The following is a 6,896-nucleotide window of genomic DNA, read 5'->3' as shown; positions in this document are numbered from 1 at the left end:
ATCGGCCCTCCCCCCGGCTCAAATTTTTTCAATCGGCCCTCCCCCACCCCAAAAATTTTTCGGTCGGCCCTCCCCCCATTTTTCCAGTCCATGTCTCTTTCTCCCTCCGTAAATTCCTGAATGAAGTACGCATCCCGATTAAAGTACGCACCCCCGATTTGGGGCTGGTGGGAGACAAATATTCCCGTCTGAAACGTAAAATGGAAAAACTCGAATTAAGTACGCACCCCTTCTACGCACGGCCGGTACTACAGTGAACATGTAGTATGTATGTCTTAAAGACAGTTCGTCGTTCCAAACAAACTTAAAAATTGTTAAAAACTAGATTTGTGCCGTGTACTACGTGATGGTATGGTAACGTAGCGGGAATCGTTTCAAGTTCGGCTTGTTTTTCACCGCCGGCCGCAGCCGACTTGCAAGACGTCACCACCGCATCGAAAGGTAAGGCAAGTGCGGCGAAACGCGCAGATGATCACAGATTTGGATCCAGCTTTGGAGTGTTGGTGATCAGGCAAGCAAAGACAATATTTCAATATTGATTTTATCGGTAACGGGGGGTAGTTGAATGTTGATGCACAAGTACGTAGCTTTAATGTTTTTAATACGAAATGCACCGAACACTTCTTTAATAGCGCCCACCCGATCGACCCATGGAGAGCAACAATCATACAGGCGGAGAACTGGGCGGAGTATTTGGGTGTAGAGGTGGTACCGAATTTAAAATTTGACACCGAAACCAATTAACACAACAACAAAAGACTACTGGGATCAATGGGACTTGCGATTCCGAACAGGAGAAAGTGACAAGTTTGACTGCGTTTCAAGTAATCTCTCGTTATGTGATAGATGTTTTTGTCACAAAATCTAAGGAATAAACACGTATTAATTTGTACTCCGTAAAACTTATAAGTTCCTTCTCGGGGTCCATGTTCTGGAAAGCTGTCCTCAGCGCTGCGCATGCCACGGCCCTCTCTGTGTTCTTCAGCCGTAGGTGTACTTTGCCTGTCGGCCCGCGAAACACCCCACCCACCGGCCGGGCGGTAAGATTTCATCAAAGACTACATTTTAAGTTAACTCCGCCCCTATCATTGTAGTTTGCCGAACAGTCGAGTAGGAGTACATCTAGCTGGAATTTTCACGTCGTACTGGCTGGTGTAGCCCGCTACAAATATAATTTCCTGTGGCATTTATCAAGATTTAAAAATATTTGTGATACGAAGTGAAACATGGTTAACAATTTCTGAACCTTTGAAACGACATGGGCATAATGTTTGTTGAAGATTCCTGAGTTGAACTCAAGCCGGAAGTGTATTGGAAATGACCAGGCACAACTGTTATGTTATCACATGTTACGTTACGACGATCAAGAACGTTCACGGCTTGCGGACCATTTCAAATATTACCACTCATAAACCCTACAATTGTATGTGTACTTACGGGAGGTTATATTTTTGCCGGGGTTCCACTGAGATCGGCGCCGGCTAGCTGGGGAACGATCCTGTCGGCATGACAAAGCGCCGGGCGTCATTGCTAGTGACCAACATTTTCTTACCGTGGGTGACTTGACTTCTTCTTTTACCGCAACTTGGTGTCAATATCGACGATAGTCACAGGAAATATGTTCATTTATTGAAGTTTAACTTTATTTCCACTCGTCAATATTCTTATCTAAACATGCTATAGACGATCGATGTCCCAAGCTTCCCGTGCCGGTGTTCCGCTATATTCCTGGGTCGTCCACGGATTTGTCGGCGGAAAACTCAAATAAAGTACGCACCGCGACTTTGGCGACGGCCCGAGACACTTCTGGGATTTTGAAAAATGTAAAAAGTGCGTACTATATTCGGGAATTTACGGCGTATTTCTTGTAATTCGGTACTACGTGACGCTATATTTTACAAAAGTTTTTCGGTGGCCCTCCCCCCCAGGCCGATTTTTTTTTCGATGGCCCTCCCCCCGGCTCAAAATTTTTTTCCATGGCCCTCCCCCCAGGCCAAAAAATTTTTCAATGGCCCTCCCCTCCAGTGCACCAGCCCTCCCCCCCGGTAAATATCGTACAGTCCCTAAGAACACATAATATAATGTCCTTGGCACAAAGAGTGGGACACACAATTAACATTGTGCTTTTGATACGCCAAAAAGCAGTTACTCAAGCAACTGGATGATTTTGGAAATTGTGCTTCTGAGTTTAAACAGATGAAAAACAGTTGGCTCCTGGGATGTGTTTAATGAAGTAACTGTGGTTCAGAGAGAAAGTGACAATTGGAAAATTAGTAAAAGTTACGGGACCCGGTGTTACTTTAAAAAAAAACCCATGCAGTTCAAATCACAGACATTGATGGTCACTTCACAAAGCACACTAGGGATTAGGCATACAACTGTTTTTCATTTGTTTAAAGAACAAAATTATATAATATTAATAAGTAATATTTCAGTTTTGGTGCCTTTCATCATCAACCCAAAATCCTATTTGCAAAAGGTGATTCATTAGTTTCTACCAGTCCCGCACACATACATGTAGGGGTGATATTTGACCCAAATCCCTGTTCATGTTTGATGATTGCCTATTCCACCAGGAAGCTGCGGTGATGCAATGGGTCCCTATGTTTGCAGGACTGGTAGAAACTAATGGATCATCATACATTGCAAGTAGGATTTTGGGTTGAAATGCATCAAAGCTGAAATTACTTAACTTGTCCTTAACTAAACTCAAAAGCCAATTCTGAGCGGTACCTTGGCACAGCACAATGTAGTCTGCCAGGTTCCTGAGTGTGGTTTTGACGATGTTGTGGTCGTTCGTGTCCAGGCAGTGCAGGAAGGAGTCCAGGAACTCTGCAGCACAACTGTAACAACAGTACACAAATGGAATATACATTTGTATTTCCAGTCAGTTGTGGGGTCGTGTGGCGCAATGGCAGAGTGCTCGATTCGAAACCAAGAGGTCCCGGGTTCGAGTCCTGACGTGCCACTGACCTTGTGCCCTTGGGAAAGGTACTTAACACGCCTTTCCTCACTTCACTCAGGTGAAAATGAGTACCTAGTTTTGGTTAGGGATGTCCCTCGGATAGAACGTTAAATGGAGGTCCCGCGTTTGGGGAGAGCCACACTCCACCCATGTTAAAGAACCCACCACACCTTTCGAAAAAGAGTAGGGGCATGCCCCGGTGTGTGATGGTACAAAAACTACGGACACTCTAGGAAGAGTAGTGTGAAATTCACACTAATCGAGATCCTAAAACAAACAAACAAACAAGCATAATAGGATAACCATCCCCACCTTGGTTCACTCTTGATGTGTCTCATGTCCAGGTTGTGTGCGATGTTTCTACAGTCAATGTTTTAGAACAAATGCCCCTGCAGTTACAGAACAAACTTCTAGGGGGCCCAAACCTACATAACATGATAAATAACCATCCTACCTTGGTTCACTCTTGATGTGTCTCATGACCAGGTTGTGTGCGATGTTTCTACAGTCATCGTGGCTGTCCGACATCAGTCTCTTCAAGTCAGCCTGGAACAAAATTTAAAAAAAACTCAACTTCAAAACAATTTTCTGTATCAGTTAGCCGGTATAACTGCCCTTCAGCGTAACACACCAGCTTCTGTATCAGTATAGCCGGAGTAACCGCCCTTCAGCGTAACACACCAGCTTCTGTATCTGTATAGCCGGTATAACCGCCCTTCAGTGTAACACACCAGCTTCTGTATCTGTATAGCCGGTATAACCGCCCTTCGGTGTAACACACCAGCTAATGACCAGTTCTGATTTACAGTCAAACCTGTTCTAGTGGTAATCTTTGTCATCTGCCCTTAGTGGTTACTTTTTGTTGGTCTCTTGGATTTCTGCCATTGGCCATCCTCCCATGGCAGGGGCAGCGGCTCCGAATTCCTTCTCCACCCCTACCCCTGCCGTATTACATGGCATCTTCTACTCTACGACCCGAGGAATATTAATATTCATGAGCTTGCCTTATTTGGCATGACCCCATTTCTGACTTGGGCGGCGAAGGGACGTCACCCTCCCCGCCGGCGACTCCGCCGCCGCCCGGTGACGAGCCCGTTAACGCGTTGGGGAGGCCGTGCGGGGCAAAGTCACCGAGTTAACACCTTCCCCGTGCTCGGCGGGATCCGCGCGCAGCCTCCAGCACACGCTAGCGCCCCGCCGACGCCCGCAGCGGCCTGCATCGCAAAAGTTCTCTTCCCGAGACGACGCCATGTTTGTTTTTATTTGTCACTGAATAGCCGACATGATTGGTTCCGATAGCTAGCGCATCTCATAAATATTAATGTAAAGTGCGTTGAAGATTTTCTCTGTGATACGTGATTGGCTGAGAGCGTGTCCCTGGAATCGGGTCGTAGAGTAGAAGATGCCGTGTAATACGGCAGGGGTAGGGGTGGAGAAGGAATTCGGAGCCGCTGCCCCTGCCATGGGAGGATGCCATTGGCTTAAACATTAAGAATTGCAACTTACTATAATATATGGTCCATGATCTAATGTCTTACATGTATGTACATGATTTGTGAATGGACGCAGTCAAGTAAGTTTTCAAACACAGTCACTTATATTGTTATTGGGAGCAGTGGGCTTTAACCACTACAGGTACAAATGTAAGTTCAAAATAGAACCATTTTATTTAGATTTTAATTCACAGCTGCTTAAGACATAAGCCTGGGTTTCCTTACCAGGAAGTGTTCAAGGACGTCTACCCGCCTCTTGGAGGTCTGCTCAAGGTCGTGAAGAACCTTCAGAACATCTGAAGGACAAGAAGGAAAATTATGATTCATTGAATGAAAGACGTTTATTGTACATTTTACTGGTATGCTGTTACAAACTAAGTACAGGTCATGGAGACAAAGCAGATCTGAAGTAAAATTACAGAGATATCTTTTTACTAAATTTAAAATGAACAAGTTCAACTTATTCTCGCTTCTTCTGATTCTGAGCAGAAATGATTTCAGAATTCCACCCACCAGGTTGGTAGAACATCTGCTAGATATAGCGACGAGAATCAGAACTCCAGTCAGAAGCTCTGAGGAAAATGTCTGATAGACATCGAAAGACATCGAAACGTGAGCTGGAGAGTACTGGTTTTGTAAAAAAAAAGCCCCAATAACTTACCATCATGATCCTGGCCTTTCTTGATCCTCTTCAGGAAAGGAGCCAGCTGAACAGCTGTCCAGGGGGTGCCGGAGGCAGGCGGAACAACCAATGGGATGGGCGAGGCTCTTCCCGTCTCCGGCAGCCCTCCCTCCTTGGCTGATGAGGATGAGGATGTCTCCTCCAGGGAGTCTGAGGAGGATGAGGGGAGAGAGATGCCGGCTAGGAGGGACTTCAGCAGGGACAGGTCCGGGTACTGCTTGGAGACGTGACTGAGGAAAAAATGCAACATACTTTAACCATCTTTCCAAGGTGACTAATTGGCAATATTATAAGTATTGGTTATGAGTTTGGGAAGCAGTTGAAAGGTTACTAAATTCAGGCACTTTTTACAGGTCTGGGTACTGCTTGGAGACATGACTGAGGAAAAAAGATTTAAAGAAATTTAAGATTCTGGTATCGCATATCTTAACACTGGAATACTACACAGGTCAGGACAGTTGTTACTTTTATATAGGGTGCTCTGTTACCCTGTCTTATTATTTGACAGTGCGATTTTGTGTGTATCATATGTTAAGGACCACAGGAAGGGTAGCTGACAGGCATGTTTGATAGGCATCTAAACGTAAGCAAGGAGAGAGAATTACTGGTTGTGTAGAAGAAAACCCCAATATCCAATAAGTTCTTACTGTAATGTGACAGAGTGTTTCTGCAGTAATGCCACAGCTCTCTGGGGGTCACTTGAGGTGAACTGGTGCAGGAACTGGATAACTTTGTTCACCAGGGCACCCAGCTCTCTCCTGCTCGAGTAGTGTTCCTGTAAAAAATAACAGCAACACAGTCACTAAACTATTTTAGTATTTACTTGTCCTGCTGTATGTGCCCATATACATGTACATGTATGAGTTGCAAGCCTTGGTGGAACATTAGGTAAGGCCACAGCAAGTAATTTTTATGGATGACATCATTCTGCACATTAATTTTCACCTGATTTTTGACATACAAACATTGTCAAGAAATTTTGTTGCCCTCTGACAGTGGTCACCAATTGCCGAAAATGGGCAAAGATGTCTGTTGCCATGCCGGAATGTGGATAGCACATAATAATAATACATGTATGAAGAGAAGAGACAAGACAAAGCTATATAATTATCATTTTGTCTTTTATTTTGATGCAGTGATGCATTTCATTCCTTTTATATGTGCTGTACACTGAATCAAAACCATCTGTACAATGACTGAAAACTTTTATTTTTCAGTGACAATGGATGTTGTTAGTAATAATTGGCAGTAAACTTATATAATAAATTATGTATCATTTTCTTGTTTAACACAGTTTATGATGTCAAAATTTGAAAATGTAGGAATTTTTTTTTTCCTTATCTAAGTAGATTTGGAGTGGGTGGAGGATGTCCTCCATAAAGTGTATTTGCTTTGGCCTTAATACAAATAAATCAAGCAACAAACATACTTCACAAATTATCTGAGGTGCTAGATATTACAGTTCCTACCTTAAGAAGGTCGAAATAGGACTCCAAAACATCTTCCAGGACGTGCTCCTTGCGGAAGACATGCGGCACCAGCAGCTCCAGGAGGCCCAAGACGTGGGTGAAGAACAGGAAGTGATGTCTGTGGAAGAACTCGTCAAAGTTCAGGTGGACTCGACCTCGCAGGAGGGCAGCGATCATCGGGAGTTGTCTGGATGGTAGGAGGGACTCAGATGTTAGACATTCAAGTAGCAGAATATAATCTTTAACAGAGGGGGCCCCAAATTCCTCACTGTTTCTCACTTGCCCCC

The 6,896-nt window shown here is 44.3% G+C and overlaps 1 protein-coding gene across 1 annotated transcript in view; it reads right to left on the bottom strand.

The window, feature by feature from the left end:
* Positions 1 to 6,896, bottom strand: part of LOC109462759 (integrator complex subunit 1-like) — a 63,419-nt gene that overhangs the window by 6,466 nt on the left and 50,057 nt on the right. The window lies entirely within an intron of this gene.

Source organism: Branchiostoma belcheri, unplaced genomic scaffold (assembly GCF_001625305.1).
Source record: "Branchiostoma belcheri isolate BF01 breed outbred unplaced genomic scaffold, Haploidv18h27 scaffold12, whole genome shotgun sequence".
NCBI lineage: Eukaryota > Metazoa > Chordata > Leptocardii > Amphioxiformes > Branchiostomatidae > Branchiostoma > Branchiostoma belcheri.
Note: the sequence above shows the minus strand (reverse complement) of the source record. Positions and strands in the feature narration are given on the sequence as shown.